Below are 23728 nucleotides of genomic sequence, written 5' to 3'. Positions count from 1 at the left end.
TTAATTAAGATTAATCGCATGTTGGAAATTCCATTATTTTACATTAAAAATTAAAAATTGTTCGGCTTTTATTTTGTTACTTGTACTGTCTTAAAGTCAGGGTTGGTAATTTCCTCCAGACTCTTTAGGTCCTGACAGAAATGAAGAACTCATGTTCTCTGAAAAAGGAACAAAGAAAATCCTTCATCTGTATCAGATTGTAAGTCTGTAAAAACTTCAACCAATGTCTGCCACGAGGTACCAATCTGATGAACCAATCAGACGCCTCCCTGTCTCCCTGCTCGCTCTCTACCTCTTAGCTGCTCTAGCTCACACTCAAAGCTCGTCACCGATGACTTTAGGAGTTTATACTGAGAGTTTACTGAATGAGACATGAGACGACGTAGTTTCTACACAATGAGATGAGCTGAGGTCCACTTCTGGAGGGACGGCGCTCGAGCATGTAAGTGAGGGGGCGTGGCTTTAGAGGGAGCACAGATGGGAGGGGGCGTGGCTTTAGAGGGAGCACAGAGGGGAGGGGCGTGGCTTTAGAGGGAGCACAGAGGGGAGGGGGGGTGCAGACGGAGCACTTAGGGAATGCTACTTTCAAAATCATGCTAGTTTCTAAAATGACCAACCCTGCCTTTAATGTGACAGTACAGATCTGAGTACACAGACTATACTGTACTCGTACCATACTCTGGTACCGTGCCCGAGTCGGCTTGAAAAGGTGGTCTTGGGCACGGTTCATGTGTTCTCGAGTACGGCTTTATCCAAACAGGACAACTGTTGGAGAAGAGTTTTAAGAGTTTCATGTTTTTTAATTATTCATATTTTTTAACAAATTCAGAAATGTTTCTCGTTTTTTTTTTGCACATTTAATTTAATATTGCGACGTGAAAACATTTTGCAGACAAGTAAATATTAAAGAGAAACAGGTGAAGTGTTGCTTAAAGTCTGTTTCTGGTCACTCAAATTTAAAACCTGACAAATGAAGACCAATCACAGCACACATGTCTTAAGCAATATTCAACTCAGGAACCTTCAAACTGTAGAAATGCAAATAAATCCGATCACACGACGCGAATAAATGAATGAAGATGTAAAGAAAGTTTCTGTATATGTCGACGACTTCCTGCTTTGACAGAATGTAAACGCCCCTGTGCATATTTTAAATTACCCGATTTGTTGACGAATGTCTAAGGGTGGTTTCACATCAGGGTCCCGATCTGAGTACGCTTGACCCCAAAGTCCAGTTCATTTGATCAGCGTGAACACAACAAACCGTACCTGGGTACCGTGTCTGCTTGGAAAGGTGGTCTCAGGCCAATTCATGTGTACTCGAGTACGGTCAACAGGAGTTTCATCCTCTGAGCTGCACGGTAGATGTTGGTTGGGTCATTATAATTGCATAAACATCCACAGTTAGCAGGGCGGACTCAGTCTGTGAGTGGTTGCCATGGTTGCTTATTCTTCTTTCTTCTTTTTGGTAGACTTGCAAAACCAACTATGTTCATACGGCCACCTACTATGTTGGACTGCGAACATACCCAAGTGTACTCGGATACAGGACGATGTTACGAATGTGAATGCAGACCAGCGGGGGGAGGAGGGAGGGGGGAAGAATCATGCTCGGGCTTGGTACCAAACAATCGTGCCTCATATGAAGCCACCCTAAAGAATGTTGAACTAGATGTGAGGTTTTTCTGCACAGACAGAAGTCACATCACATTTTACTATCTGCTCTGTTTTTGTTTTATTTTCATGTGTAACAGTTTAATTAAATCAAAGACGCATTATAAAGTCTAAAGGTGTCAATAATTGGACATGAGAGTTATTAAATATGATCCATATCGTCCCCACTCCTGATTTCTCTGTATGGAAGTTCATTCATGACAAAAGTGCACACTCACTACTAAAATGTTAAAGTAAGAGTGTTCAACATGTTCCACATCAATAAATCATAAAGTCTGTCCTGTGTAAATGTGTCTCTGAGTCCTGACTGTCTACAATGAGGGAGAAGCTCGAGTCCCGCTGGCTGTGTTGTTGTCAGAGCCGTGTTTACATGGACGGGACGGCCGGCTCCTCCCCTTGTGTATAAAAGCTGTTTTAGTCAAGAACTAGAGAGAAGAAGAAGAACATACTCACTGATTATTTGGATGTTAGTAAGAGTTTTTAGATCACGCTCATTCTGTGTCAGTTTACATGAAATGTGAAGCTACGAGCTAACTAAAGAGCGCTAACATTAGCATGCTAACACGACAATGTGAAGCTACGAGCTAACTAAAGAGCGCTAACATTAGCATGCTAACACGACAATGTGAAGCTACGAGCTAACTAAAGAGCGCTAACATTAGCATGCTAACACGACAATGTGAAGCTACGAGCTAACTAAAGAGCGCTAACATTAGCATGCTAACACAACAATGTGAAGCTACGAGCTAACTAAAGAGCGCTAACATTAGCATGCTAACACAACAATCTGAAGCTACGAGCTAACTAAAGAGCGCTAACATTAGCATGCTAACACAACAATCTGAAGCTACGAGCTAACTAAAGAGCGCTAACATTAGCATGCTGACACAACAATGTGAAGCTACGAGCTAACTAAAGAGCGCTAACATTAGCATGCTGACACGACAATGTGAAGCTACGAGCTAACTAAAGAGCGCTAACATTAGCATGCTGACACAACAATGTGAAGCTACGAGCTAACTAAAGAGCGCTAACATTAGCATGCTGACTTGACAATGTGAAGCTACGAGCTAACTACAGAGCGCTAACATTAGCATGCTGACACAACAATCTGAAGCTACGAGCTAACTACAGAGCGCTAACATTAGCATGCTGACACAACAATGTGAAGCTACGAGCTAACTAAAGAGCGCTAACATTAGCATGCTAACACAACAATGTGAAGCTACGAGCTAACTAAAGAGCGCTAACATTAGCATGCTAACACAACAATGTGAAGCTACGAGCTAACTAAAGAGCGCTAACATTAGCATGCTAACAACAATGTGAAGCTACGAGCTAACTACAGAGCACTAACATTAGCATGCTAACACAACAATGTGAAGCTACGAGCTAACATTAGCATGCTAACACAACAATGTGAAGCTACGAGCTAACATTAGCATGCTAACACAACAATGTGAAGCTACGAGCTAACTAAAGAGCGCTAACATTAGCATGCTAACACAACAATCTGAAGCTACGAGCTAACTAAAGAGCGCTAACATTAGCATGCTAACACAACAATGTGAAGCTACGAGCTAACTAAAGAGCGCTAACATTAGCATGCTGACACAACAATCTGAAGCTACGAGCTAACTACAGAGCGCTAACATTAGCATGCTGACACAACAATGTGAAGCTACGAGCTAACTAAAGAGCGCTAACATTAGCATGCTGACACAACAATGTGAAGCTACGAGCTAACTAAAGAGCGCTAACATTAGCATGCTGACACAACAATGTGAAGCTACGAGCTAACTACAGAGCGCTAACATTAGCATGCTGACACAACAATGTGAAGCTACGAGCTAACTAAAGAGCGCTAACATTAGCATGCTGACACAACAATCTGAAGCTACGAGCTAACTAAAGAGCGCTAACATTAGCATGCTGACACAACAATCTGAAGCTACGAGCTAACTACAGAGCGCTAACATTAGCATGCTGACACAACAATCTGAAGCTACGAGCTAACTAAAGAGCGCTAACATTAGCATGCTGACACAACAATGTGAAGCTACGAGCTAACTAAAGAGCGCTAACATTAGCATGCTGACACAACAATGTGAAGCTACGAGCTAACTAAAGAGCGCTAACATTAGCATGCTGACACAACAATGTGAAGCTACGAGCTAACTAAAGAGCGCTAACATTAGCATGCTAACACAACAATGTGAAGCTACGAGCTAACTACAGAGCGCTAACATTAGCATGCTAACACAACAATGTGAAGCTACGAGCTAACTACAGAGCGCTAACATTAGCATGCTAACAGAACAATGTGAAGCTACGAGCTAACATTAGCATGCTAACACAACAATGTGAAGCTACGAGCTAACTAAAGAGCGCTAACATTAACAGAAATGTTGTGTGGTTTCTCTCAGGCTTGCAGCTTTAATCTTCTGGATGAAATTCTTCACTCTGTTAATTATTTTTAACCTGGACTTTCTACTGCAGCTTTATTTACATCAAATTCAATCGTTTTATTTCATCTGAACTTGTGCTCAGAGGATCGTTGTTTCTAACGTCTTCATCATCAGGACGAGTCTGCAGACGTGATGACGCCTGAGGGAAAAGAGAAAGTGATTATTACTGACAGACAGAAACAGCTGATCGATCGAAACTCTAAATCTTAGTGGGAGAAAAACATGAAGGAGGCTGTTTGTCTGCAGGATGATTATTCCTCTCCAATGCAGCAGGAGACACACACACACACACACACACACACACACACACACACACACGTCAACACGTCCGGTCTCCTGAGCCTCACACAGCAGAGAGGAGAATATAAACAGTTGTCGATGTTTTTTGTCCCTGTTGGTCTATGACTGAAATATTTAAATAACCTCTCATTACCCGTCAGCGGTGTTTCGTTTGACATCGATATTCTTGTAGTTTCCGCAGCTCTTCAGTCTCATTACTCGTCCTCTCTGTTGTTTTACGGGAAATTCACAAGTGAGATTTAACAAACTGTGATGTGATGACAAATTCCCTTTAAAAAAAAATGCGTATATTTCAAAGCTTTTACTCCCACTTTGAGGCTCAGCAGTCGTGTTTTCTTTTCCTCTCTTCAGGAGTTTAATCTTTCGGTCTGACAGCGTGACGTCTTTATTTTGACCTTTACTTTTATTAAAGGTTACTCTGTCAAATGTTCAGTTCAGTGTGTAATAATCTGAACAACACAGCAACTAACTAACTTGTCCTTTAATCCAGATGTACAATACTGTACTGTTAATACTCTGATTATATTTCTCTCATTATTTATTTTACTTAAAGGTGCAGTATGTAGACTCCTCCACCAGGGGGCTCTCAATCAAAACAATAAGATAAGATCTCGTAGAGGCTGGCGGGGAATCATGGGAGTGATTCTCTCTGCAGCTCCACCCCCAGCCCCGATGAAGACGACCTCTGAGTTGAGCGTAGTCATGACGACCGGGTGAAACCGACCTGAGGAAGAGAATCTGTTTACAGACGAGCTGATGATTCAGAGTTTACTGTACATGATGTTTTCATCACAGCATACAGCGACAGTACAGCAGCTTTCAGCAGCTCACGCTTCCTTATGCAGCGGTCTTTAGATGTAACATCTGATGTTTCCACGGCAACAATAAACGTGTCGCATCTGTCATGCCGGCAGCCATGACAAGACTCGTCCTGTTACAACTCTAACAGTAAGGATTTCTCTGGCTTTGATAACTGTTGGAAATATTGGAGGTAATGTAAGAACTCATTGTATTTAAAGAGACACACACACCAAAACGAAGCGTTGTGAGAGAGCTGGTTTCTACAGGGTCACAAACCTCTTCTGGTGCTTGATTCATGTTAGATTTTGACCAAAGCACAGCACAGATGTTTCATTTAGACCACAGGGGACTGTTTGAAAAGGTGGAGGAGGACTGTTTGAAAAGGTGGAGGAGGACTGTTTGAAAAGGTGGAGGAGGACTGTTTGAAAAGGTGGAGGAGGGGGACTGTTTGAAAAGATGGAGGAGGGGGACTGTTTGAAAAGATGGAGGAGGGGACTGTTTGAAAAGGTGGAGGAGGGGGGACTGTTTGAAAAGGTGGAGGAGGACTGTTTGAAAAGATGGAGGAGGGGGACTGTTTGAAAAGATGGAGGAGGGGACTGTTTGAAAAGGTGGAGGAGGGGGGACTGTTTGAAAAGGTGGAGGAGGACTGTTTGAAAAGGTGGAGGAGGACTGTTTGAAAAGGTGGAGGAGGGGACTGTTTGAAAAGGTGGAGGAGGGGGACTGTTTGAAAAGGTGGAGGAGGGGACTGTTTGAAAAGGTGGAGGAGGGGACTGTTTGAAAAGGTGGAGGAGGGGACTGTTTGAAAAGGTGGAGGAGGGGGGACTGTTTGAAAAGGTGGAGGAGGGGACTGTTTGAAAAGGTGGAGGAGGACTGTTTGAAAAGGTGGAGGAGAGGACTGTTTGAAAAGGTGGAGGAGGACTGTTTGAAAAGGTGGAGGAGGGGACTGTTTGAAAAGGTGGAGGAGGGGACTGTTTGAAAAGGTGGAGGAGGGGACTGTTTGAAAAGGTGGAGGAGGACTGTTTGAAAAGGTGGAGGAGGGGGACTGTTTGAAAAGGTGGAGAAGGACTGTTTGAAAAGGTGGAGAAGGGGGATGATATGTCCTCTTTAAAGTTAAAGTACGACCACAGCAAGCTTTTCCTTTGACGTATCCATACACACATTCTTACTCTCCCTGGTGTGTGTGTCATCTCATGTACTCACAGCGTTATATTTACATGCAGCGCGTGCACTCTGCAGTCAAACATGTTCTGCTGCTGACCCTCCCTGACCCTGCAGCTCCATCAGGACACACCCAGCCTGCAGACACATTTCATCCTTCTCTTCGAGGTGAGAGCAAAAACAAAGACAAAGACAGAATCTGTGAGACAGAATCTACACTTTCATTCACTCTTTGTTTCCACCTGTCTTTGTCTTCTCATGTTACTGATATCATCCTGCAGCAGCGTCACATTTCAAACCCAGTCTGAGCGTCTGCAGCAGCGTTTGTTGTCTCCGGTTGTTTTGGGAGAATCCAGACATTAAGACTCCTCTCGTGTTTGAAAAACATTCAAATCACTGATTTCATCGGTTTGGTTTTCTGTGAGGTGCGTGTGCAGACGGCGAGGACGGTGTCAGATGGAGGTCCAGATCCTGTCTGTATTTTTAGCGTTCAGAGCGGAGCCAGGAGGTGTCAGGTTTCACAACGTGGGCACATTACGCCTCACTGAGGCGGCTTGTCAGCTTGGAGCAGCACTCAGGACCATGATGCTTTGCAGCAGGGACACTAAACACTAAACACCTCTGACACCCACTCAGAGGATTAACAAACATCACACGTCATGTAGCGTTGAAATTTACAATGATATCTGAAATGTTTGAAATAAAGATGACAAACTGAATCACTGCAAACGTTTATTATTCACTGTTAGAGATAAAACAAACCTCCCTGCACAGTGAACTCATGTGATGTTTTTCCTTCCTCTCCTCGTGTTTCTTGTTTCCCTTGTACATTCATCCGTCCATTTTCTTCAGCTTATCCGAGGTCGTGTCGGTGGTCACAGGCGCAATAAGTCCACCCAGACTTCCCTCTCCCCAGCAACGTTGATATGCACAGGGTCAAGCCGGCCCTGAACATGATTGGTCCGAACTCTTTTGACCAATTGTTCAAGCAAATTGTTCAGTTGTGCACATCTTAATATTTTGGAATTAAGCATTTATAAGCTAAAGTTAAAATGCTTTGCAGGCTCAGTAGATAATTACATAAAGTATTTAGGTTGAGACTATAATGTTCCTTGTAGCTCTACATTAACATGTTAGTCGTGTGAAAGTTTCAATATGCAGCAGGAAGGTGACACTCAGCTCTCAGGTGTTCAAGATGTGAAAATGTTTTTACAACCTCTGCAGGTCTCAGCTCATCTCTACTTCCTGCTTCAACAAATCCACAAACCCAAAACTCAAAGTCTGAACATTCAGCCCGATGAGAGTTCTTAATGTGAGACAACAGCGCCCTCTGCTGGTCGAGTCTCCTCTGAGGTGATTTTAGGCTGAGACATTTAAATCAAAGCTGCTGATATTCAAGATATCATGAGAGACGCTCGAACCAAACAGGTTTTTATTCTCATTCAAACTTAAACAGAATATAAAGATATGTTACAACTTCAGTCAAAGTGAAGACTTTTGAATGAAAGAAAGCATCGGGGTTAGGGTGAGAACAAATTCATAAGAGAAAGAGAAAAGGAGGCAGAAATATTATAAAATGTAGGAAAACAATTCAAAAGAAGAGAAATTGTCATTGGTGGAAGACCTCCACAAAGCATCCCAGAGAACCTTGATAGGTGCTCTACAAATTCAATCTATTATTATTATCATTATCTTACAAAAACATTCCTTCAAGCAGAATTAAGAAGCCAACGACAGAAGATGATGTGAGAAAGAAAAAAGATAAACTGTCAGAGAATACACGAGAGCATAAACATAAATATATTTATTAAAGACAAAGAGTTAAAATAAGTTAATGTGAAATGATTTCATAAGAACAGAACCAGGAAATAAAGAAATATATCTGATGCTTTGAGACTCTTCTCTTCTGCAGGAGTGTAATTGAACCACTAGGTGGCAGCAAACCTGTCTGGAAGTCTGACCTGAGATCAGCTGCAGCAACACAAACACTGAAACCTTATTCTCTTCAAACTAAGAGAATTTCATAATTTTAAAGGGATAAAAACACTTTTGAATGTCTGAAAATATCTAACATAATTCAGACTGATCACGCTTTTTAATTATTTTTAATTCTTAGTGTCGGTTTCAACTGCAACGATAAACAAGTTGTGTCCATGACAAGACACATCCCGTTATAAAATGAAGGATTTTTATGATTTGATAATTGTTGGAAATATTTGAGGTAATGTAAGAACTCAACAACAATATGTAAAATAGGTTTAGTCCATTTTTAATTTCAATATTTTAATGTAAACATTCTAATAAAATTCTACATATTGTACATTTAAAACGAAAGATGAATGAAAAGAATTAAGTCCGACTCATCATGCGTCTTGGAACTTGTCATTGTCACATTTTCTAGCACTTCATTTCTTAACAGTCAATAACATATTATGAGAAGATTAAAAGATGTAGAAATAAAGAGTTTCTGTTTTAGTGCAGGAGAAAAATAAAATCTTTAAGTCACATGTTTGGGTGAGAATCTGCAGATCTCCGTGGTTCAGAGTGACTCTCTGCTGCTGCACCTGCAGATCATGAGACGACTGAAAACAAGAGCTGCTGTCTCTGCTCACAGTGAGCTGATTGTAGAGAAGATGCCGGAGGATAATCAGCCCAGTCCCCCCTAACTGAGAACCCCCCGAGGAGAGGAGGCAGGCGGTCAAAAATAACTTTTTGTTTAGAAATCCTTTAAAATCTGTGAAAAAGAAGCAAACAAGTCGATGATGATACAGAGAATCTTTCTCTTCTGTTTATTGATCACTTTCCAGATTAACTAAAGTCATGTGAGACTTTTTAACTGCTGATACAATTTAAACAAACCCGGCTGCAGCAAGTGATTCACATCAGCCCTCTCACGTTGTTTGAGAGAGCTTTAAAGGTAAGAGCAGAGCAACCTGTCCTCTAGGGGGCGTAAGTACAAATAAGAAGTCCTGTAGATTAGCTTTGTAGAGCCTCCTTTCATCAGCAAACAGAGGAGGGAAGATGGTGGTGTAATAATCAAAGCAGCACCCAGTTTACTCTGAGGTCCCCACAATGTCATACAGTATAATATATATATATATATATATATATATATATATATATATATATGTATGTATGTATATATATATATATGTATGACATTGTGGGGACCTCAGAGTAAACTGGGTGCTGCTATTTGTTTAAATTACGTCGTGGGGACACATGTTTTATATATATATATATATATATATAATTTATATATATATATTTAATTTAAACAAACACACACACACACACACACACACACACACACACACACACACACACACACACACACACACACACACACACACACACACTTCATATCCTCGTCCGAGCACACATTACTCTCCCGCTGTTTTCAATGATTAATCAGCTGCTGGTTTTATTATTGATGATGTGTTTGTGTGCAGCAGGGAAGCCTCGCTGAATTATAGATCGCATCCTGACTCTGCTGCTGCTTTTGGGCACGTAAGGAGGCAAGGAAAGTAGGAAACAAACTAGGAAGAAAGGTAGGAAAGGTCTTTGGGAGAGGCCATTTGTCACAAATATGAGAATAAGAATATTGTTAATAATATATTGCTATAGCTTGATAAAAATTTCAGTTTTCCTCCTTTTAAGTGAAGTTTGGTGTCTTTAGTTGTTCCTCTTTCCCTTTTAACCCTTTAATCATTTAACTCCATCAGTTATCTGTAGAGATCTCCTCAGACACTTTTTGCAGGTCATGGCCTCGTCTGAAATTAAAAGCATTTTTATTCGGCCTTGTCTCGTTCTCAGACTGGACAGACTCTAGATTTTAAATAAAGATCGGTCAAGACCACCATTATTGGTCTTGGGTAGCTGTGGCTCAGTTGTCGTCTCTCAACCGTAGGTCTGGGGTTCGAGCCCCAGCTCCTGCAGCCACATGTCCGATGTGTCCTTGGGCGAGACACTCTACTCAAAGTCACCTTGTTTTTTGCACGTTTCTGCTCGTGGAGCTTATTAGAAACATGCAGAGGCTTTTTAGGTCGGGTACAATCACTTCTATCTGAACCACTTCTCTTGACCGCTTCCATCACTGCAACACCTGTTGACCTGATAACTGCTCTCATATCTGACAAACAGAGGGGCGTCCAAAATGGCCGTGTGGGGGGGGGTCTTAAAAGCGCCTACCTTCTCTGGTCCAAACAAATCCAGAGCATTCAGGAGCAGAATCTAAAGTTAGAAGGAGGACATACTGGCTGCTGCATTGTTGTCAGAGAAGCCAGCACTTCAACATGTTTCCTTAATGATCAGATAGTAAGATACCTTTATCATCTCACTCTCTACACAGCTCACTGATTGGACTAAATCTACAATCTCAAACTTTAAACTGTTTTGGATTTTACCTTGTTGATGCTCTGGGTAAAATCAGTATCTGTATTGTTACACAACATTTGAAGCACTTAAATACTTAGCAGAGGTACAGAGAGTACTCTACGTTGTGTAATGGTTACATCTTACCATCATATGACCTGGTTAAAGTTAAATAACAGTTTGTATGCACACAAAGGATCTTTGTCCACTTTAAATGACCTGTGACCTTCAGTTTATATCACCAGCTTTAGCTCACGGGGAGCGGAGTACGTGCAAAGTTGGATTTCACAGGTTATTGAAGTGTTTCAGATCAGTTAGAATCAGCACTCTGAGCAGAAGGAGAATTCTCTGAATCTTTTACTACCTGTGTAATTCTACATTTCTACAAGAGCAGATTGTAACTTCAGGGGAAGATAAACAAAGTTATGTATGACAAAATATCTTAACGCAGAGACCCTGGGAGAGAAGGGGACGAAATATCTGATGGCTTCAAACAAACTAACATACGTAGGTACAGTAAAGAAGTTAGAATCATAGTAAATAGATTTAGGAGTTTAGATCTCAGGTGGTTTCACAGTAGGGACCAGGGATGGAGAGCAGGATGGACTCAGTCTGTGAGTGGTTGGTTACTTCTTCTTTTTGCTTTTTGGCTGATTTGCAAACCAACTATATGCATACTGCCCCCTGCTGGATTGGACTGTGTACATACGCATAGAGGTTGGGAAAAAAAATCAAGATTCTTATCTTCTGAGATTTTAAATAGATTCATAACTTCCAAAAATCTAATCTTTTTTTTGGCTAATCAGTCAAGTGCTAACGCTAGCTCTTTAACTCAGTAGAACGCCAAATAGAGCAACAAGAAATTCAGCCAGTCTCACAGATGACTGGAGTAGATCTTGAAGTATGGATTGATTCAAAAATAGACTTTGAATCATGAATCCAGAATCGTTTCAAATCGAAAATAGATTCTGAATCAAATGGTGACACCCAGAGAATCAATACTGACATCGAATGGAATTGTGAGACACCCAGAGATTCCAGCCCAACATACGCAAGTGTACTCGATGTTGCTAATGTGAACGCAGACCAGCGGGGGAGGGGGGAGCAGGGAGGGGGTTGTAATGCAGCTGGGGTACAGTACGATCAATGCCTAATGTGAAAACGCTCTTTGAACAAAATTACAGAATCAAACGGTCATTTAGTCAGAAGAATATTTTCCTTTTTGCTGAGAACTAGTCAAAACTTAAAAGTAAATCTCCTGAACATATCAAAACATTTTTGGGGTGGGCTGCATGAAGTCAGGGTGTTACACTCCGTAGTGTTTAATTATCTTTAGTTAAGTGACCATGTACATTATTAATCATTCATGTTTCTATTTGCTGTGTTGTACCAGAGTTGGCTTAGAGCTCGTCCTTGGAAGTCATTACACCTTCTGGTCTGACAGGAAAACAAACAGCGGCGTGGTCGATGTGATGTCACTCAGAGTGGAGCGAGTTATTTAAATATTTATTCAAATGAATTCCGAGTGAAAACAGCTTTGTTAACGTGACAGCTGCAGCCTGCTGCTGCCAAAGACGCACAACAGTCTCATGTGTGCAGTTTGGCAGGAGGAATGTGATGAAGAGGCCTTCGTTATTTACTGTGGAGGAACCTTTAAAGGCCAGTTGTCATCATTATTCAGCAGTCAGCTCAGTGTTCAGCATGTTTTATATCATTGGCAGTGTTTGTGTTTGGCAGCGCTAACCGTGTTTATCAGACGTCCACATGTAGCAGCTGATAATGTTTGTTTATTTCTGTTCTGTGGTGTGATGTCTTGTTTATTAAAGGGTTTGTCTGAGGTTTGGTTTGACATTAAAGGCTACTTCTTAAACGTGTGATTGTAGGAGGTTATCGCTGGTGAGCACTTTCACTTCACCAGCATTTTTAAATTGTGGTATTCTTACTTTAAAGGTGGAGTTAGTAGAATTGTTAGTTGCAGCTTGTAAACGCCAGATCCAAACTGGCACGCCAGTACGCTAGCACAAGCTAAACACCGGTGTTTGTGACCTTCCTGTCCAACAGGAAGTAGACCAACTCCACGTCCACGGGTAAAAGACAACACAAGGTTCACCCTCGTTTCAGAACGATCTTTATCCTCTGATTATATTTTCTCTTCTTCACTGCTATGTCCACGTCCGTTATATTCACCGGTTTCAAACAGCTGAAGCGTTACTTTCTTTTAGAGCCACAAAGAACCTTTACAGATTGTTGGTGCGATGGCTTTTTATTTTGATATATGTTTATAGTTTGCAGGTAACATCAAGGTTTAGTACTTATTATGGAGACAAGCAAAGGTCAGGTGAAGTGTTGTAGTCGAGACCACATAACGGGGGGGGGGCGATTATTATTATTATTATTATTTTAATTTTTTTAAAGATTTATTTTTGGGGCTTTTCGTGCCTTTAATGCAGAGAGAGGACAGTGGATAGAGTCTGAAACCAGAGAGAGAGAGAGAGGACAGTGGATAGAGTCAGAAACCAGAGAGAGAGAGGACAGTGGATAGAGTCTGAAACCAGAGAGAGAGAGGACAGTGGATAGAGTCAGAAACCAGAGAGAGAGAGAGGACAGTGGATAGAGTCAGAAACCAGAGAGAGAGAGAGGACAGTGGATAGAGTCTGAAACCAGAGAGAGAGAGGACAGTGGATAGAGTCAGAAACCAGAGAGAGAGAGAGGACAGTGGATAGAGTCAGAAACCAGAGAGAGAGAGAGGACAGTGGATAGAGTCTGAAACCAGAGAGAGAGAGAGGACAGTGGATAGAGTCTGAAACCAGAGAGAGAGAGAGGACAGTGGATAGAGTCTGAAACCAGAGAGAGAGAGAGGACAGTGGATAGAGTCTGAAACCAGAGAGAGAGAGGACAGTGGATAGAGTCAGAAACCAGAGAGAGAGAGAGGACAGTGGATAGAGTCTGAAACCAGAGAGAGAGAGAGGACAGTGGATAGAGTCTGAAACCAGAGAGAGAGAGGACAGTGGATAGAGTCAGAAACCAGAGAGAGAGAGAGGACAGTGGATAGAGTCAGAAACCAGAGAGAGAGAGAGGACAGTGGATAGAGTCAGAAACCAGAGAGAGAGAGAGGACAGTGGATAGAGTCAGAAACCAGAGAGAGAGAGGACAGTGGATAGAGTCAGAAACCAGAGAGAGAGAGGACAGTGGATAGAGTCAGAAACCAGAGAGAGAGAGGACAGTGGATAGAGTCAGAAACCAGAGAGAGAGAGAGAGGACAGTGGATAGAGTCTGAAACCAGAGAGAGAGAGAGGACAGTGGATAGAGTCAGAAACCAGAGAGAGAGAGAGGACAGTGGATAGAGTCAGAAACCAGAGAGAGAGAGAGGACAGTGGATAGAGTCAGAAACCAGAGAGAGAGAGGACAGTGGATAGAGTCAGAAACCAGAGAGAGAGAGAGGACAGTGGATAGAGTCAGAAACCAGAGAGAGAGAGGACAGTGGATAGAGTCAGAAACCAGAGAGAGAGAGAGAGGACAGTGGATAGAGTCTGAAACCAGAGAGAGAGAGAGGACAGTGGATAGAGTCTGAAACCAGAGAGAGAGAGAGGACAGTGGATAGAGTCAGAAACCAGAGAGAGAGAGAGGACAGTGGATAGAGTCAGAAACCAGAGAGAGAGAGAGGACAGTGGATAGAGTCAGAAACCAGAGAGAGAGAGAGAGGACAGTGGATAGAGTCAGAAACCAGAGAGAGAGAGAGGACAGTGGATAGAGTCAGAAACCAGAGAGAGAGAGAGGACAGTGGATAGAGTCAGAAACCAGAGAGAGAGAGAGAGGACAGTGGATAGAGTCAGAAACCAGAGAGAGAGAGAGGACAGTGGATAGAGTCAGAAACCAGAGAGAGAGAGGACAGTGGATAGAGTCAGAAACCAGAGAGAGAGAGGACAGTGGATAGAGTCAGAAACCAGAGAGAGAGAGAGGACAGTGGATAGAGTCAGAAACCAGAGAGAGAGAGAGGACAGTGGATAGAGTCAGAAACCAGAGAGAGAGAGAGGACAGTGGATAGAGTCAGAAACCAGAGAGAGAGAGGACAGTGGATAGAGTCTGAAACCAGAGAGAGAGAGGACAGTGGATAGAGTCTGAAACCAGAGAGAGAGAGGACAGTGGATAGAGTCAGAAACCAGAGAGAGAGAGAGAGGACAGTGGATAGAGTCTGAAACCAGAGAGAGAGAGAGAGGACAGTGGATAGAGTCAGAAACCAGAGAGAGAGGACAGTGGATAGAGTCTGAAACCAGAGAGAGAGGACAGTGGATAGAGTCAGAAACCAGAGAGAGAGGACAGTGGATAGAGTCTGAAACCAGAGAGAGAGAGGACAGTGGATAGAGTCAGAAACCAGAGAGAGAGAGGACAGTGGATAGAGTCTGAAACCAGAGAGAGAGAGGACAGTGGATAGAGTCAGAAACCAGAGAGAGAGAGAGGACAGTGGATAGAGTCTGAAACCAGAGAGAGAGAGGACAGTGGATAGAGTCTGAAACCAGAGAGAGAGAGAGGACAGTGGATAGAGTCTGAAACCAGAGAGAGAGAGAGAGGACAGTGGATAGAGTCTGAAACCAGAGAGAGAGAGAGAGGACAGTGGATAGAGTCAGAAACCAGAGAGAGAGAGAGAGGACAGTGGATAGAGTCAGAAACCAGAGAGAGAGAGAGAGGACAGTGGATAGAGTCTGAAACCAGAGAGAGAGAGAGGACAGTGGATAGAGTCAGAAACCAGAGAGAGAGAGGACAGTGGATAGAGTCAGAAACCAGAGAGAGAGAGAGGACAGTGGATAGAGTCAGAAACCAGAGAGAGAGAGAGGACAGTGGATAGAGTCTGAAACCAGAGAGAGAGAGAGGACAGTGGATAGAGTCTGAAACCAGAGAGAGAGAGAGGACAGTGGATAGAGTCTGAAACCAGAGAGAGAGAGGACAGTGGATAGAGTCAGAAACCAGAGAGAGAGAGAGGACAGTGGATAGAGTCTGAAACCAGAGAGAGAGAGAGGACAGTGGATAGAGTCTGAAACCAGAGAGAGAGAGGACAGTGGATAGAGTCAGAAACCAGAGAGAGAGAGAGGACAGTGGATAGAGTCAGAAACCAGAGAGAGAGAGAGGACAGTGGATAGAGTCAGAAACCAGAGAGAGAGAGAGGACAGTGGATAGAGTCAGAAACCAGAGAGAGAGAGGACAGTGGATAGAGTCAGAAACCAGAGAGAGAGAGGACAGTGGATAGAGTCAGAAACCAGAGAGAGAGAGGACAGTGGATAGAGTCAGAAACCAGAGAGAGAGAGAGAGGACAGTGGATAGAGTCAGAAACCAGAGAGAGAGAGAGGACAGTGGATAGAGTCAGAAACCAGAGAGAGAGAGAGGACAGTGGATAGAGTCAGAAACCAGAGAGAGAGAGAGAGGACAGTGGATAGAGTCAGAAACCAGAGAGAGAGAGAGGACAGTGGATAGAGTCAGAAACCAGAGAGAGAGAGAGGACAGTGGATAGAGTCAGAAACCAGAGAGAGAGAGAGAGGACAGTGGATAGAGTCAGAAACCAGAGAGAGAGAGAGGACAGTGGATAGAGTCAGAAACCAGAGAGAGAGAGGACAGTGGATAGAGTCAGAAACCAGAGAGAGAGAGGACAGTGGATAGAGTCAGAAACCAGAGAGAGAGAGAGGACAGTGGATAGAGTCAGAAACCAGAGAGAGAGAGAGGACAGTGGATAGAGTCAGAAACCAGAGAGAGAGAGAGGACAGTGGATAGAGTCAGAAACCAGAGAGAGAGAGGACAGTGGATAGAGTCTGAAACCAGAGAGAGAGAGGACAGTGGATAGAGTCTGAAACCAGAGAGAGAGAGGACAGTGGATAGAGTCAGAAACCAGAGAGAGAGAGAGAGGACAGTGGATAGAGTCTGAAACCAGAGAGAGAGAGAGAGGACAGTGGATAGAGTCAGAAACCAGAGAGAGAGGACAGTGGATAGAGTCTGAAACCAGAGAGAGAGGACAGTGGATAGAGTCAGAAACCAGAGAGAGAGGACAGTGGATAGAGTCTGAAACCAGAGAGAGAGAGGACAGTGGATAGAGTCAGAAACCAGAGAGAGAGAGGACAGTGGATAGAGTCTGAAACCAGAGAGAGAGAGGACAGTGGATAGAGTCAGAAACCAGAGAGAGAGAGAGGACAGTGGATAGAGTCTGAAACCAGAGAGAGAGAGGACAGTGGATAGAGTCTGAAACCAGAGAGAGAGAGGACAGTGGATAGAGTCAGAAACCAGAGAGAGAGAGAGGACAGTGGATAGAGTCTGAAACCAGAGAGAGAGAGAGAGGACAGTGGATAGAGTCTGAAACCAGAGAGAGAGAGAGAGGACAGTGGATAGAGTCAGAAACCAGAGAGAGAGAGAGAGGACAGTGGATAGAGTCAGAAACCAGAGAGAGAGAGAGAGGACAGTGGATAGAGTCTGAAACCAGAGAGAGAGAGAGAGGACAGTGGATAGAGTCTGAAACCAGAGAGAGAGAGAGGACAGTGGATAGAGTCAGAAACCAGAGAGAGAGAGAGGACAGTGGATAGAGTCAGAAACCAGAGAGAGAGAGGACAGTGGATAGAGTCAGAAACCAGAGAGAGAGAGGACAGTGGATAGAGTCAGAAACCAGAGAGAGAGAGAGGACAGTGGATAGAGTCAGAAACCAGAGAGAGAGAGGACAGTGGATAGAGTCAGAAACCAGAGAGAGAGAGAGGACAGTGGATAGAGTCAGAAACCAGAGAGAGAGAGAGGACAGTGGATAGAGTCTGAAACCAGAGAGAGAGAGAGGACAGTGGATAGAGTCAGAAACCAGAGAGAGAGAGAGAGGACAGTGGATAGAGTCAGAAACCAGAGAGAGAGAGGACAGTTGATAGAGTCAGAAACCAGAGAGAGAGAGAGGACAGTGGATAGAGTCAGAAACCAGAGAGAGAGAGGACAGTGGATAGAGTCAGAAACCAGAGAGAGAGAGAGAGGACAGTGGATAGAGTCAGAAACCAGAGAGAGAGAGAGGACAGTGGATAGAGTCAGAAACCAGAGAGAGAGAGAGGACAGTGGATAGAGTCAGAAACCAGAGAGAGAGAGAGAGGACAGTGGATAGAGTCAGAAACCAGAGAGAGAGAGAGAGGACAGTGGATAGAGTCAGAAACCAGAGAGAGAGAGAGGACAGTGGATAGAGTCTGAAACCAGAGAGAGAGAGAGGACAGTGGATAGAGTCAGAAACCAGAGAGAGAGAGGACAGTGGATAGAGTCAGAAACCAGAGAGAGAGAGAGGACAGTGGATAGAGTCAGAAACCAGAGAGAGAGAGGACAGTGGATAGAGTCAGAAACCAGAGAGAGAGAGAGGACAGTGGATAGAGTCAGAAACCAGAGAGAGAGAGGACAGTGGATAGAGTCAGAAACCAGAGAGAGAGAGGACAGTGGATAGAGTCAGAAACCAGAGAGAGAGAGAGGACAGTGGATAGAGTCAGAAACCAGAGAGAGAGAGGACAGTGGATAGAGTCAGAAACCAGAGAGAGAGAGAGGACAGTGGATAGAGTCAGAAACCAGAGAGAGAGAGGACAGTGGATACAGTCAGAAACCAGAGAGAGAGAGAGGACAGTGGATAGAGTCTGAAACCAGAGAGAGAGAGAGGACAGTGGATAGAGTCTGAAACCAGAGAGAGAGAGAGGACAGTGGATAGAGTCTGAAACCAGAGAGAGAGAGAGGACAGTGGATAGAGTCAGAAACCAGAGAGAGAGAGAGGACAGTGGATAGAGTCTGAAACCAGAGAGAGAGAGAGGACAGTGGATAGAGTCTGAAACCAGAGAGAGAGAGAGGACAGTGGATAGAGTCAGAAACCAGAGAGAGAGAGGACAGTGGATAGAGTCTGAAACCAGAGAGAGAGAGGACAGTGGATAGAGTCTGAAACCAGAGAGAGAGAGAGAGGACAGTGGATAGAGTCTGAAACCAGAGAGAGAGAGGGGACAGTGGATAGAGTCAGAAACCAGAGAGAGAGAGAGGACAGTGGATAGAGTCAGAAACCAGAGAGAGAGAGGACAGTGGATAGAGTCTGAAACCAGAGAGAGAGAGAGGACAGTGGATAGAGTCAGAAACCAGAGAGAGAGAGAGGACAGTGGATAGAGTCTGAAACCAGAGAGAGAGAGAGGACAGTGGATAGAGTCAGAAACCAGAGAGAGAGAGAGGACAGTGGATAGAGTCAGAAACCAGAGAGAGAGAGAGAGGACAGTGGATAGAGTCAGAAACCAGAGAGAGAGGACAGTGGATAGAGTCAGAAACCAGAGAGAGAGAGAGGACAGTGGATAGAGTCAGAAACCAGAGAGAGAGAGGACAGTGGATAGAGTCAGAAACCAGAGAGAGAGAGAGGACAGTGGATAGAGTCAGAAACCAGAGAGAGAGAGAGGACAGTGGATAGAGTCAGAAACCAGAGAGAGAGGACAGTGGATAGAGTCAGAAACCAGAGAGAGAGAGAGGACAGTGGATAGAGTCAGAAACCAGAGAGAGAGGACAGTGGATAGAGTCAGAAACCAGAGAGAGAGAGAGGACAGTGGATAGAGTCTGAAACCAGAGAGAGAGAGAGGACAGTGGATAGAGTCAGAAACCAGAGAGAGAGAGAGGACAGTGGATAGAGTCTGAAACCAGAGAGAGAGAGAGGACAGTGGATAGAGTCAGAAACCAGAGAGAGAGAGGACAGTGGATAGAGTCAGAAACCAGAGAGAGAGAGAGGACAGTGGATAGAGTCAGAAACCAGAGAGAGAGAGAGGACAGTGGATAGAGTCTGAAACCAGAGAGAGAGAGAGGACAGTGGATAGAGTCAGAAACCAGAGAGAGAGAGAGGACAGTGGATAGAGTCAGAAACCAGAGAGAGAGAGCGGGGAATGACATGTGGAAAGGGGCCACAGGTGGAGGTGAACACGTGAAACAGGAAGTGGCTGTAACTCTTGTACTACTAATCTAATACTTTGTCTGATCTTCTTGAAATGTATGTAGGTATGTTCAGGGTTGACCTCTGAACACACCGACATAACAATCATTTACTTTAACAATAGCGCCCCCTACTGAAAGGACTAAGTACTACCTCCCATATAAAATGTCACATTTTATTCAAATTTCACTTGAATCATCTCAGCACTGGCCTGATCACATCTAACCTAATACAATTATGCCATTAACATAGCGCCCCCTACTGGTAAGACACTGTACTACATCTCATATACTTTGTCTGATCTGCTCCAATTTTCACATGAACAATGTCAGTACTGGTTTGATCAAATCTAACCTAAAGAATTATTCAATTAACATAGTGCCCTCTACTGGAAAGAGGCGGTACTGCATCTCAGATACTTTGTCTGATCTGCTTCAAATTTCCCAGGTATGATCAGGGTTGGCCTCTGAAGACATTAACATAATAATAGTCAACTTTAACCAAAACGCCCCCTACTGCAAGGACTAAGTACTACATCCTATATACTTTGTCTTATCTGAATGAAATTTCACTTGTATAATCAGGGTTGGTCTCTGAACACAGTCATATGGCAATAATAAATTGTAACCATAGCACCCCCTACTGCAAGGAGTAATTACAACATCCTATATACAATGCTCAATTTCCTCCAAATGTCATAGCTATCATGACAGTGCCAGCCTGAACTCCTCTACGTCAAAATTTAATGTGATCCTCATTACGTTGCCTAGTTCAACATGCCACACTACAACTTTTACACAAATCGGACTGCACGGCCTGCTGCTTAGCCACGTTCCACTGCTGATGCACTCCCGCGGTTGCGACACACCCTGACATGCACAGAGGTGCGAGGGCCCTTCATCACCGCTTGCGGTTTTAATTCATGTTATATGTTGACCAAAGCACAGCACAGATGTTTCATTTAGACCTCAGGGGGCTGTTTGAAATGGAGGAGAAGGGGGGCTCATATGTCCTCTTTAAAATTTTGCAGACTAACAATTTTTTATGTTAGAATAGGGGACGGCATCAGTCAGACTTTACAATATAAAGAGTCAAAAGTCCTTTAGGGGCTGGTGGATTGGGGGATCAAACCCAAGACTTTCACCTCGCAGATCTGAATTCAAGTCCTGTATAAGTCAACCCGGTTGGTCGTAAAGGGAGCGGGACTAAGTTTCTGTAATTTAATGAGCAACATGTTGATCCTGTGGAACAGTTCATCTCATATATTCTAAGAGTCACATGTGATGTTTGTATTTCCATCCAACACTTTTCCATGAACTGTTAAAATAATACAAGCTTTGAGGTTTAGATCAGATGAGAAATGCATCACTGCTGCGCTCCAAGAACTGTGTTTCTGTCCCTGGAAAGCTGACATGTTGGAGATATGAGAGTGATTAAAAGCAGACTGGAAGTAGAAACACTGATTCTCTCATGATCACTTTGACGAGTTCAACGGCCTCAATAGAAAACTGCAAATCAAAGAACACTCAAGATGATGGGAATATTTATCTGACACATTAACATTAATGTTTCTATTTAACCTTGTTCTTCCTAAAAAGGCTCGCTGTAGCCTGAAGCAGCGGCAGCTGCGGAGGAAGAGCGAATGATTCAGGGAAACTGAGGAAGACGTGAACTCACTTCTGTGTGATTAAACTTCTCTCTAAAACAATTCTGACTTCACTTTCTCTCCGGTGCGTCGCTCATTTCACCGTGACAGATTCAACACACACCTGGAGCCTCTTCAATGATTCAGATTCTAATTTAAAAAAGGTCAGACATCTCATGACATCACAGCAACCAGCGGGAGAAGAGCTGTGTGTGTGTGTGTGTGTGTCTTATTTAATCCAGCACCTTTCTTCTCAAATATTTGTTTTTTACAAATGTGTTTCTATCACTAATTTCAATTTGAAGTGCTGGCTTCTCTGACAACAATGCAGCAGCCAGTATGTCCTCCTTCTAACTTTAGATTCTGCTCCTGAATGCTCTGGATTTGTTTGGACCAGAGAAGGTAGGCGCTTTTAAGACACACCCCCCACACGGCCGTTTTGGACGCCCCTCGGTTTGTCAGATATGAGAGCAGTTATCAGGTCAACAGGTGTTGCAGCGATGGAAGCGGTCAAGAGAAGTGGTTCAGATAGAAGTGATTGTACCCGACCTAAAAAGCCTCTGCATGTTTCTAATAAGCTCCACGAGCAGAAACGTGCTCAAACTAGGATCAATATTGGAGATGCTTTTGAAAAATGGAGAGAGGTTAGAACACAGAAAGGTTTACAGACCCATGCAGAGCTGGATAAACACTGAAGCTTCAGAGTCCACCACATGGTGACCTGAGTGAGCATCCACTCTAGAGAGGAGGGGGGAGAGACAGCTCTCTATGATGTTTAGAATTTAGACTGCAGTACCCATATTAAACACTAGGGGTCAGAGTTACATACTGCTCCTTTAAAAGTGTTTTTGTACTTTCTCAAACAAACTTGTGGCATACTTTTTTCCTGACGTCCTAAAGAACTGAAAACGCCTCGGGACCCACTTTAAAGGTCCTGACCCACCAGTTTAGAACCACTGCTAAACACCAAACCAACATTTTATATACAAACATCATAACTGAGCCTTATAGACAAATTAAAACATGTCTGTTTAAAACTTTAAAACCTTTATTCTAATGTGTTTTACCTCGTTGGCTCATCATCTCTGCCTTTGAACAGAGTAACACATAAGTAAGGTGCTGGGTCACAAAGAAAGAGTGTGTGTGTGTGTGTGTGTGTGTGTGTGTGTGTGTGTGTGTGTGTGTGTGTGTGTGTGTGTGTGTGTGTGTGTGTGTAAAGAATGACAGGAAGTTCGGATAATGAACAAAGAAGGAGGCCGATGAATTCCAGCTCTCTGTGTCAGAGGTTTCCCACCACAGAGCTGCAGACATTACACTGATAAAAATATAAAAGTGTTCTTATTTTATCTGCTGAGTAAATTAGTGAAACTTGTTGAAGTCACATCGATGCAGGACGTTAGTCTTTGATGGAATCTGAGTTTACTCCATGAGTTTCAGACTTAATGAGGCCTGATTTAAGGAGCTGCTGTAACAAATATTTTTTACAGTGTAGAGTTCTTTGGTTGTGATAGTCATCAGTGTTTATTTTGTCTCTATTTCTGGTTGTCACACACACACACACACACGCACACACACACACACACACACACACACACACACACACACAAAGACGATACAATGACCCACATTACATCATTCTTCTATTTTTGTTACTTATAGTCCGCCTGTGAGTCGTGTTTCTGTGACATGCTGAGCACGCAGACGGATGATAGGTTGTTTTTAATTGACCTTAAAATGAAACATAAAAACATGTAAGCTTTAGTGTTAGTCAAGACCAGACTGACCGAGACCAGGACATACCAGAGACCAGAGAGCTCCGAGACCAAGACCAGGACAGGGTGAGACCGAGACAAGACCGAGACATTTAGGGACCAAGACCAAGACCAATAGTTAGGCTTGGCGAGACCGAGACAAGACCGAAACATTTAGGGATCGAGACAAAGACAAGACCAAGACCAGGGCAGCGAGTGTGTCACTAATTTAGACCATAACACCGGGAAGGTGGCGACCGTAACCGGGGGATAAAATATAAAAAATGAATTGAAGTTATTCGTTTAAAAAGAAAGAAAAAAGCAGATCAATGGTGGTCTTGACCGGTCTTGATTAAAAAGCCAGAGTCCGCCCAATCTGAGACCGAGACAAGACAGAGTAAAAATGCTTCTGATTCCGAGACCTTCAAAAAAGTGGTTTTGAGACCGATTTCAAGTCCCACAACAGCAGGTCAGAGTTTTTAGAGGATCATGACGGCTCTCATTCTGACTCAGAGAACTTGATTTATTGATTTCTGTCCCAGGTGACCTCAGCTGTTGGTCCAGGTCTCGAGAGGTTCCCAGGTAAAACTGGAGCTGTGTGAATAAAACCAGCATGAGGACG

The 23728-nt window shown here is 43.5% G+C and overlaps 1 long non-coding RNA gene across 1 annotated transcript; it reads left to right on the top strand.

The window, feature by feature from the left end:
• The first annotated feature begins 6473 nt into the window (after positions 1-6473).
• Positions 6474-7120, top strand: LOC136181325 (uncharacterized). The gene is made up of 2 exons (XR_010667675.1): positions 6474-6569; positions 6683-7120. It is a non-coding gene; the product is annotated as an uncharacterized lncRNA (long non-coding RNA).
• Positions 7121-23728: the final 16608 nt, after the last annotated feature.

Source organism: Labrus bergylta, chromosome 2 (assembly GCF_963930695.1).
Source record: "Labrus bergylta chromosome 2, fLabBer1.1, whole genome shotgun sequence".
Taxonomy (NCBI): Eukaryota; Metazoa; Chordata; class Actinopteri; order Labriformes; family Labridae; genus Labrus; species Labrus bergylta.
This window is presented reverse-complemented; position numbering and strand designations above follow the sequence as displayed.